Source organism: Aythya ferina (assembly GCF_964211825.1).
Source record: "Aythya ferina genome assembly, chromosome: 3".
NCBI lineage: Eukaryota > Metazoa > Chordata > Aves > Anseriformes > Anatidae > Aythya > Aythya ferina.
In genome coordinates, this window is record NC_140298.1 from 59,147,910 (window position 1) to 59,160,206 (window position 12,297).

The window sequence follows — 12,297 nt, forward strand, 5'->3', positions numbered from 1 at the left end:
CTGTGAATGTAGCACTTGCTGCTTTTATTCAGTCCCTCCCAAGGAAACAAAACAGGTAGCTGCTTCAGCAAAAGTATTTTCCGTCAGAAGACAGATTTACAAAGGGAAGGCTTACCTCAAATGACCTTAAACTAAAGATGCAACCTGCTTCCCCCTTCCAATCAGCTTTGCAGCAGCAGATTTCTATATGAGTAAACAAGCCCAGATCCAGCTGTTGACACCTATAGAGAATGATGTCAGATCATTACAGAATGCTACTTTGTGCATAGAGACTGTCTAACCTGAGTACTTAAAATAAGGTAATATTTCTAAGATTCGGTATTACCATCTTTTCCATATGAAAGGTGATATTTCAATTGGCAATTTCCAATTGCAAATAAAATACTACAGCTGGAAAAATATACATACTGGAATTCACAAAATTCCCATGAAAACAAGAGAGGAAGTCTTCTCCTAGTTTGAAATTGTATGTGGAAAAGACATTAGATACTGTCATAATCTGAATTGAAGCCCGATATCTTTACCCTGTTATTAATGTGGAAAAAACAGTGACTTAACGGGTAAAATAATGTCTATACGAGCAGTCTTCAGCTTTTCATTTCAGCTTCTCAAAATGTGGAACTTTAGGTACCCAAGTGGAGCACATAACTGGAAAATCTGGCCTTAAAATGCTTCTGCTCAAAGAGAATATCCTAGGGAAACATATAAAGTTGGCTTTCTCGGCTTTCTCTCTCTCTTTTTTTTTTTTTCTTTCTTTTTTTTTTTTTTTTTTTTCCCTCTACATTTCTTCTTTTATTCCTAGCAGGACTGTAAGCGTAGTGAGATCATAAGGAAAGAAAATAAGGTAACACTTGTTATCTTTTTGGTCTTTTGGACATAGCTATGATTCAGCTATTTAGATAAACCCTAGATAAAGATCTAGATTTTGAGATGGCAAGCCAAATCCAAACCTTCTACATTGATCCATGAGCCAGGTGACAGACAGTCTCTCACCCAATGAGTAGCAAGAGGAAAGTCCACAGATTCACATACTGCTTTGATTTTATTTCCCAACAATCTCAGAAGAAATGCCAGATATTCTGATCTCACGTAAGGGAGTACGTGCTCTATATGGCATGAGTACTGCAACTAAGAGCTGGAGTCCAACTAGCAATCCAACTTATTAACCTACAGTCAAAGCCAATTGACTTCAACACATTTTGGGGCACGTATTTGGATCCTGTGGATTCTGCCAACTCCCGGTTAGCAACAGCGGTGAAATTAAATGCATGTTACTCTGGGGCTAGAACAACACAAAACTATTGTGTCAACCAAACAAACATTTGTGCACGAAACTCAGTGAGATCTGGAATGCACGGCTGCTTGCAAAACTTTTTTTTGGTCTCATAATAGAAACTCTGGGCATCTTGGAGAGGCTGAAACTACTAAGAGTCTGCAAATAATCGTGCCCTGGAATGCTGGAGGCCAAACACTGATGGAGAGGAAGCAGAGGAAGCTGAGGGCACTGCGCTTTGGTCACAACTGGTTTTAATTGCTCCTATTACAAAATAAGAAACAAATCGAGGACCCACTGAAGCCAATGGCAAATCATTGGGTTTGATTCTACAGATCTGCTTTTCTCACTATTAATTTCTCCCCGCTTCCCAGAAAACAGAGATTGCTTTTAGCAATATTCTAATTCCTCATCAGCATGCTATTGTTACTTGTCATTTCTAGGCAATTCTACAGCCATGTATGATTCAATTTATAGCATCAAATATTGGCCTCAAAACCACTTTCAGTTTTGTGTTTTTTATCTTTTGGATATTTTACCGTTTATACTTACAGCCCTTAGTGATGCTTAGTTTGTTTTTCACTGTTAGATGTGACATGACCAACTGGCATTATCAGCTTACTGGGATTCCAGTACAAACCCAGGATTGTATCATGCTCTCCAGTATACGCAGCTGGCTAAAAGAAGTTTTCAGCACAGTTTTAACTGTGAAGAAAATAGTTTGCTGGAGAACTTGTGCAATTCCAGATGTGACAAAGTCTGGCACTCAGACTGCCTGACACAAAGAACAGCAAAGTGTTAATAGATTGGACTAAGTAACCAGTTTGAAAATGAATAGGGGGTTTAAACCATCCTGTACTGGTAAAAAATCCAGACAAATGGCCAACTCCCACAGTTTCCAAAGGGTTTTGAGGGTTTTTGGTATCTCATAACCTATTGAATTTTGCATTTGCATTGCTCAAGAGAACTTCTGTGGTGTTCATTACAATGAGTATTTATGTATAACCTGAACTGTTTACAGCCCAAGCCCAGAGATGAGAACATATCTCAGGAATTTTGAAGAGGCAAAATGTTAATGTGACACCAGAGGCTAACAGGATGAAAGGGACTGGGAACATGACCAGTCCAGATAAAATATGAACTGCCACTCATTAATTTGAGTGATGGAAAGTAGACACTAGAAGACAGTCTCCATCAAGCCTGATGGAAAAGAGACAAGACTATGGATGCTACACAGTCAAGACTGGTTTTCAAAATCAGATTCATATTAATAAAATCCTGGGTATTGTACTTGTCTTCTATTCCCACTACTAAAACCAATGTCATATGAAGAAAGTTCCCAGATCTTGCAAAGTCCTTTCATGGGAGTGAGATGGCCTTGCAACAGTTTCCATACTTTTTGTCATCCTTTCAATCCTTTCTGTTTATCCTGTTCTGTCATGTCACAGGACTCTGCATCCTTCATCTTTTATTTATTTATTTTTTAATAGGAAGTTGGTTATTAGTTGTTGGAGTCAAGGAGTCAAAAGCTGTAAGGGAATGGCAGATGAGAGGCATATTGTGTATGTCAGGAGAAATGAACTACTGCTCCAATAAATACTGGGCATAAAACTCTGCTCCAGCATCTAAGGAGGAGGCAAACAATATCCATTGAGTGACCAGACTCTACTATAATTGCTAGGAGTTCAAATGCAATGTGAGATGCATGTCTCAGGTGAGTTTTTGCAGCACCACATAAACTGCAGCTGCTCCTCAGGATAGTACCCTGAACTTATTTTTCACAGGCTCCTTATCATTTCATTCTTCACAGTCTTTTTCAGCAACAGAGACCCTGAAACACAAAGTAGCAGTGCAAGATTGCAGAAAATCGGTCTTAGCAACTTCTCTTTGGGACAGTTGTAGCCACCAAAAATAAATGGGAGTTGAACACTTATATGCCAGGCATACCAAGATGATCAGGAAACACTATTAGAAGAATAGGGCTGGAGGACAAAGGTTTGGTGAGTTGTGCTGGGGAGCATAAGGATGATGAGAAGAGGCTAAAAATTATTTCAAGGAAGAAAAACAACAACTCCAAGCCTCATCCCTGCAGCCTTCCTAGACCCAGCCTCTGTTGTTCCATCCCGTGCTGCTGTATTTTGCATCATATCTTCCCCTGATGCTCGGCAAGAATGAGCTGGAGGCAGTAAGTGCTGCAAGTCTGCACACATGTGAAGCCTCCCTCCAGCTGCCTCCTCGCAGCCACACACCGATGTGTACAGTGAAGCCCAGCAGTTAGCTACACACCAAGAGTCATGAGATAGAGGAGACACCAAGTAACAGAAACATGGCAATAAAATTTGCTGTCACTTCTATGATTTTTTTGCTCAACGCATTAAGCAAAATGCCTCTACCTTAAAAAGACACTCATTCAGTTTCAGAGTCTAGCCATCTGAAAGGCTCAGAAGCACTGAAATTTCATGGGGCAAACAGATCTGCTGGCTTGAAGAAGTCTTCACTCAACAGATACTTTCTCTCTGCATCTGCCGCACAAAGTTTTTAAACAGAAATCTTTCCACTCTTCCCCTCCTGGCCAGCTCCTGACAAAATATGCTGATCCTTTGCCTGCACCCATCTTCAGTACACATCATTTCCAATTAGTCTGGGATATGAAAGGCTAATCATCTGTCAGCTTTGGAATGTGATGGGTCTCCTCTCGCCTGGCCCAGGCAAGGAGGTGTGGGACATTTGCTTCACAGCTGCCCGACCAGACAGGCAGGGCAAAGGGCTCTGGGGGTGGAAGAGCTAACACGAACTGACTTTCTCCCACCCCACTCGAAGGGCTTGCTACAAGAAACTATGCTAGATATTTGTTTGCTCTGGCTGCAAGTGCACAATAAGGAACATTTTATGGAAAGCTGATCCTGCCTTTGGGCAAGGAGATGATGCAGAGTACACTTGCGGGCTCTTCCCACCATTTTCTCTGATAAGGGGATTACACAGATGGACAGATTTAAAAGCACTGACATGCATCCCCCATCCCCAGAAACAGCTTGAAAAGCCTTTCACCATTTCACCTCCTTCCCATCCCAACATGCTCCAGCAGACTTGGGTACTTACAGCAAGAGGCTGGGGCCCTGTCCGAGGAGGAGCTGAGCTGCCTGGGTGCCGCACCAGGTGCTCACAGCAGCGCAAGGAGAGGGTCTGGTTTTGAGGGGGTTTGCACAGCCAGCAGCTTTGCATGGGAAGGGTCCAAAGCTTTATATACTTTCCTGGCAACACAGTTTTCTTAATACACATTTTGAAGGAAGCAAGGAGCCCAGGGAGAAGAAAGAGAAGGTGAACCTGGAGGAAGGCAGCTGAGCAGCACTGTAGAGTGCTCACCAATGAATGGAGGGCTTTCAGGCATAATGGGTTCTCACTGGGAAGCTAAAAATCTCTACATAGTCTTTGTGACAGCAGGGTTCTAACTGCAGACATCATTTTGCGGGTTATTGCCAAAAATCAGAGGTCTGAAAAGAAAGCTGAGAACTGTCCACTTGGGAAAGAAATCCCCATGCCTTTCATGAAAAGTTAATAAATGTCAGAGAAAAAAATATCTGAATATGTAGTAATGGCTCTGCAGATCAGCTTTCTCTTATGGCAGCAGTGCCAGATTATTTACTGGAGATATGGTTTTCGTATTTGGGGATTTTTTTTCTTATGAATAGATAATAAACGGTTTATGAATGAAAGGTGGACTGGAAAAAAAAAATCAATTTGACACACAAAATTAAGTTTCAGTGCCAAAAAGCTTGGACCTAGTTCACAAGGAAAAAAATATTTTTCATGCAGACATCCTACTGCAAAAGGGAAAGCCACTGGAGATTAAGGAGGACATAAATAGGATTAATATATGAGGAGTAAATAGGGAGGAAGTTTGGGCCATTGGAGATTAATGAGGAACATAAACTTGCTCTTGCTTTGCCCAAGACATATGAGCTGAATTGTATTTTATGTGTTTCAAGGTGAATGGAAAGCAACAGAACAGTGAAGAAACTTCCCAAGAGTTTTCACTTATAGCCCTCCTGGGACTCTCTCCCTTGGAGATGTAGATGGTCAGCCAGAAAAGATGCTAGCTCTGCAGTGTTTTGTGATGAGCTGGGGAAGATCCTCCAGACAGCTTCATTGGCACGTTTCCTTCCTTCGAGCATGAGACAAACAGTGCAAATGACTTGGTTTTGTACAGAAGCCACTGAACTGCCAGTGAGTAGGCCTTAACTAAGCTGCCTTTTGAATCACAAAATTAAAAACAGTGAATAAAAACTTAAAATGCATTATCCAGTCTTTATATGCACACAACCACATGTGCGCACACACATTCACACAGGCACACACATGCATGTGCTCAGGCAGACCAGAAAAAATTGTTATTTCAAAACAAATTTACCACACAGCTCCAGATAAATATTTAGATGATGAAATGTCAAAATACTCAATAGGACTATTATCATGGAAAGCATATTTTTTATTTCTACATTGACCTTGTATTTTAAAAAAGTTGAAGTACATTTCAAATAATTTGTTCTGTTGCAGATAGAATAAAATCTCAGATGAAACTTAAACACAATGAGCTGTACAATTATCATTAAATCCTCAGTTTTAGTACCAATTTTTCCCCAACACTGAACCCCCCCCTCTCTTCATTTTCAAGTGTGTTGACCTATGCCATTTCCTTTCCCCACTCACTTTCTCAGGTTTTGTCCCAAAACCAAAAAAATGCCTTTCTGGCTCAGCTCACTTACTCACTAGACTTACTCACTTCTACCATCCACACTCCTGGCAGGGGCCAGTAATAACTGGGGTGTCCCAGGAGTGTCCATGACCCTCAACTGTGCAGCATGGCAGGCCACCTCAGCTTCCTTTGGTCACTGTTTCCAAGCATGTTAGGGGACATTCAGATGCCTTTGAAGGCTCCAGCTGGGTGCCACAGCAGGAGCGATCACTGTATCCAAAATCAGGTGGAGTTCCCCCTGGGCACCCCAGGAGCATCATGATCAGCAGAGCAGCTGCCGGAATGCAGTGTAGGCCAGGCATGAAGAAGGAGTGGAGTTTGGTGGGAGAAAAAGATCAGGAACTACAGAAATTGAGAGACTGATGAGAAGTGGGAAAAAAAACAACCAGATGGAAGCATGTTCTTGGGACTATGTCTGACACAACCTAGGACAGAGCTACTGAACTGAAGAGGTAAAGACATGGGGCATCCTGTATATCTACAAGAACATGGTGAGTGAAGAGGAGATGTGTTCGCAAACATTTTAATCTGTCTTATTCTTCACTTTCTCTTTAGAATCCACTCTAGTTTACCTTCAGTACTGGTTTTGGAGTTTCAAAGACTATCACAAATTTCTGTTATGTTCATTATAAGAAAAGAGTCAAGGCAGGCCTATCTAACAACACTGGCTGCTTTAGGTGTCATCACAAGCAATGTATGAAGTCCTATGTCCTATATTCCCACCAAGTAACACTCAGTCTCTTCCTACAGCTCTACTGAAATTCAGCTCTCCTTCATAAGCAAAAGGTTGTCATAATCCAGCTCTGTTGTAACAAAGATTTCATAAGTCGCCTTTTGCCTGATGCATGTGCAGCATATTGCCTGTGCACCACAGCTACCTCACAGGTCAGGGCCAACTCTGTGGTCTCCCTTTGCCTGGCCATGCTCACTCCTGGTTCTTTTTGCCAGTGTCCTGAAGGGCTGTTGACACCAAAGAAGATGGATTCTGCCCACACAGTATGTGGGTGTCCACAAGAAAATAACAACAGAGCAAGCTGTACCCTGTATTGCAGACCTCCTTCAGACCCAAAGGGATGGGACAGGTGGCTTCTTCCAGCCTACATGCTTTTCTCTCTCATCTGTCAGCAGAATAAAGAAGTGACATCAACACTATACTATGTAGGAAAGAGTTTGAACTATGAGCTATTATTGTTCTTTCAGAAAGTCAGCTAACACCATTGTGAGAAGGACATTCTCTGTGGTGGACAAACTATACCTCTGATTAGCAAAGCAGTTGCTTCCCAGAAAATTAATGACTTTTAATTAATTTGTTGATTTTTGCTTTTACTACATTTAGGAAAAAATGGATCTAAAATTATTGATGCAAACTAAATGAATATGAACCCAGCCTTTCTAAATAGGAATGTTTTTATCTATTGCACTATCAAAGTGAAAAACCTTTGAAATATTTTTCAAAACAAAAATATATCATTCTGGCCTTTCTCAGCACGTTATTTAATAAACTATACCTAACAAATGGATTCATTTAGAAATACGAATGCATTTCAGAAAGTAAATAAAGTTCTTATTTGAATAAGTTCCTACATTTGTTGCCAAGCTCTCAGGGAAAATATCCACTAATGTTTATCACATAATCAGAGACGTGAGCCAAACTTTTGCCAATGCACTGCATTATGCTTTATTTACGGCAGGGGGAGGGAATTGTATCTTACAGAAGTATCTCATATTAACCAACAACTGTACTGCAAAGAGCTGCAGACTGCATGAAGGAGATCTCCGCAGGCCAGAGGCCTTCCTGATAGGCAGCACAGCACGATGTGAAAGCCTGGTGGGGAGGTAGAACGGGGTGTTCCAACCCAAATTCTGAATTTCTTGCCTTCTGTGGGTTTAAACCACATGTGGACTCACCCAGTTCCTGATGGGTGTTTTACAGCCAGGCTGTAAACCCTGAGAATATGGAATGAAGATAGAAACACAGATCACCCCATAACCACAGCCCATGGGTCTCACGGGCAGGGCTGCAGGCCCAGGCCTACAGCTGAGTTTTGAATTATTCTATTGAATTACACAAAGGGCTGTTATTAGACTCCCCTCCCCTCAACTTCATTATATACAGTGGTTTGCCATCATTAAACCTGCTTTATGATGACCTTTGTCTACAAACCGCTTAACATATCAAGATTTTTCTGAACATTGCAATTTGATATTTTAAAAGGGTAATGTATTGAGTAAGACTTGTGTCCCAGGATAATGATTTCCTGCTGACAGTGTAGGGCTGAGGCATTATGGATTCATAACAGTGAGTATTTGGGGGATTCACTGGCCAGCTGGTGAAGGTAGCCCTTTAGGAGTTCATCTTTAATCTTTTTAATCTTTTTAATTTTTGCTTGTTAAGAAAATCCCTGAGTCCAATGTGTTTATCTGGTAGACAGCCTAATTAAAATAAATAAATAAATAAATAAATAAATAAATAAATAAATAAATAAACTTTGGTATCACCTTCATAGAAATAAAAAGCAATAAACCCTGCCAGGACACCCACTCACTTCAAGCGGCACAATGTACGGGCCCAGCTTCTTCAGTGTGTTTGTTCCTTGTAGTTCTGGAGTCATATAATAGTTCTGCACATTACTCAACAGTTGTTTCATTTTGCCTCCTGAAGTTATTGTAATTCAATGGAAGGGAAAAAAATAGACCTGTTTCAGCATCAGCTATAGGGAAAGCACTAGCTTCAGTTCCCAGTGACAGAAATGTATCAGATCAAGTACATGGCTTTTAAAAAAGAGGGTTCAGCAATTTATGAAGGCAAGCTGAGATTTTGACATGACGTTCTTAGCAAGTGAACAAATTTACAGAACTCAATAATACTTCATGAAAAATGACTCTGGAAACACTTTTTGTGGGGTAGATCCCGTTTCATAGAGAAGCAAGAGCTTATCTTAAGCAAATGAGTTGACTTATAGCAAGACGCGTAAAGAATGAGCGCACTGAAAGCCCCACATGGAGAAGCTCTAAGGGAAGGGATTCGCACACAGCTGTTTGCACAGTGCCTGGTACAATGGGTCCTAACCTGGTCATGCCTTTTGGTTGCTATTGCAGTGCAAACATTCAACAACAAAGAACTAGCAAGCAGTGCTACGGTCAAGCTAAGCTATCAAATCTGCTTTGTGTGCTCCTTGCGTGCCTCTACGAGCACTGGCGTAACTGCCCTGGCTTCATCTACAGGCCTGCCAGAGTCAAAGGAAAACTTTGCTCTTTGCCCTAGCAGCTTTAGCTCAGGAGTCTGGCGCATTGGTCAGCATTTAATCTGATCATTCCTGTCATTTATGGATGTTCCCATTGCTGTGGGAAGGCATTTCTGAGAGGACAAAAGATTGTCACCTAATATTAAATACTCCCACGTGAATGTCTTCAGAGCTTGGCAAACAAGCTCTTGGTACTGGAAAATATCTGCTGGACAACTGCTTATGAAGAATATCCTTTAATAGGTCAAAAAGCACAGTTTACAAGAGTATTTCCATGCGTATTGTTCAGTAATGTGCACCCAGAACACTTAAAATGAAAGTAATGCATTAGGTGGTCTGCAGCAAATATGACAACTGCCCAAAAACCGTCCAGAAATATTCAAATTAGGTGGTGAGCCTCTCCCATGCTGTGTGTGCACTTGCCAGAAAGATTGCTAGTAGTTCCTCATCAGCACCTGAAGCCCTTTTTTCTTTCTTCTTAGGATATTACTTTTGAGGTGACCAACAGTCCATCCCTGAAGAAGCTCTGTGCCTAATGAGTTGTCTTCAGAGAAGTGACAGCAATAGCCTGACCCAAAGCAACTGCTGCATTCCCCATGTGCATATAAAATACAGATATCCTTCCTGGGGGCAGACAACACCTGGTGACAAGAGCAACCTCCAAGACCCTGGAGACAACCATGGGACTGCTCAGTTTGGAGTGAAATTTTGTTAATTTCAAGTTCTTGGAATTCCTGTGATTTTTGAATAGTTTTATGAAATGTGATATACATGAAGACTCATGGTGGCTGCAAGACAGCAGATGCTGCTCCCCAAGCATCTGGTACACAGCATGAATGTCTCTGCGCTCACCCACAGGGGACTGTGACTTCAGCTCACACAGGCACAGAATGAGTTTGGCAGACAAGAAAATCCAGCCTTAAATAATTGACATTATTGGTGGCAGAGGGCTGGGAAGAAATGAAAAGCACGTTGGAAAGCTAAATGTAAAAAAAATGTGTGATTCAGTTTTACAGTTCTATAAAAAAAGGCAAGAGAGCAGTTCACAGCTGGCCAGAAGGAAGGCCCAAGCTCTTAGTTTCACTTCCTCTACTGGATGACATTTATAGGATTACTTATAAACAATGTTTATGAAAATCAGTCAAGTCATAGTTCACAACACTGTCACAAATCAGAGAAATATCGTGTTTTCATTGTTTTCCGAATGAAAAAGTACAGGGTGAGGAGGATGAAATGTATATGCTTCTCTGGTGGGTACTTTAGCCCAAAGCTAAGTGTCTGGATTGCAACGAGTGTGAATAAACTACTACAACCCAAAGAGAATCCTTCAAACTGAGTAAGAGCTCTACTCTCTACTAGTTTGGATGATGACATTTTAAATTAATATCTTGCAGTACACTTTTTTTTTTTTTTTTTTCCTGACTTAATCATAATTGTTAATCTGCTAAAGTTTTAATTCATTTGAACTGTTTTTCTGCACTTCCTGAGATGACCAAGTAACTGTTTGTACAAGCCCGTATGCATAAATCCCTGCCGGTATCGTGAAGAACTGGCAATGGAAAACTTAGTTTCCAATATTTCTGAATCCACACCTGTTGCTGAACTTAGTTAACAAACCTTTGAGCATGGATGTCACATCAGCGGCTCTCAAGCACCAGAAAGCAGCTGGATTATTGATAATCTGAAGAGCACATGAAGCTGTTGCCTCCATTTCTGCTGCCACAATCAGGATGAGAAGGCAGCAGAGAAGCACACAGAGAAGACCAATGCAGAAGTGAGAGCAAGAGAAATTACTCAAGAGTAAAACATTAAACCAACCAACAAACAAAAAGACTGTGGCTTTACTTTTTCCTCAAAGTATGAGTTGAATTAAGAACAGTTACAAGTATAGAAAGATTTCTGTCCAATTACTTTTCCATATCAGAATGTGCTGCAGGAACTCCTTGGATGTCTTGGACTGAGGGAATGACACAACCAAGGGAGTCACCATGAAAATGAAGGTCATACAGCCACTGTGGACACAGGAGTGCTCTTGAAGCACTAAGGAAGATGTTCAGTGAGAGAAGATCTTTGCAGAGCCACATACATCTCCACCAGGAACCCCCAACTTCCTGCTCTAGGCACCTCCCTTCATTCAAATGGCAGAAGGGAAACTAGAGATGCACAATGGCAGGGATGAGCTAGATGTCTCCAAAACATATTAATTGGTTGCTGTCTTTGCTTTAGCATTGATTTTAGAAATGACTCAATCCTTTACCTTGCATGGAAGAAGCTGAAGAGAAGAAAGCCTGTGTAGGTAGATACTGAGACTTCCACTTCGTAAAAGCACTGGCCAGTCTGGATTTTTCCTTGGTTAGGAAGACAAGCTTAATTACCAGGAGAGCTGTTCACCCAAAAGAGTTGCTCACCCTCCATTCCAACAGAAGGGAAAGTATATTTACACCTAATATCCTCTTGAAAAGAAGAGATTTATGCCTTTCAAGACATTATGGAAACCTAAGAGACCTTTTTACCCTGGAGAATATCCAATTTTTGTGTACAATATTTAAGTGTGCATTTGGGATGCAGTTTTTCCACAAAAATAAAGAAAAAGGATTTTTTTCTGGTGTGTATTGGCATTGCAAACCCTGATGAAATAGCAGCCAGAGGAAACGGTGGAATAGCGCATTCACAAAACAATCATTCTGAGTAGCCTAAATTTATGTAAGTGTTTAGGAGATGAGTCTGCTCGTTATGTTTTATCAGGCCTTTGAAGGCTTAGTATTTCTGCTCTAAAAGTGCAGATTTTGATTTTGTCCTCCTGCTCTATACATGAGGAGATAAGAGTCCCACACACAGAGCTGCTTTTACAGACAGCTGCAGAACTACACCAGTTCTAATACCATAATCCCAGAATGGCTGAGGCTGGCAGGGCCCTCTGGAGGCCATCTGCTCCAACCCCTGCTCCAGCAGGGCCACCCAGAGCAGGCTGCCCAAGACCACATCCAGGTGGCCTTTGAAGATCTCCAAGGAGGGAGACCACTATC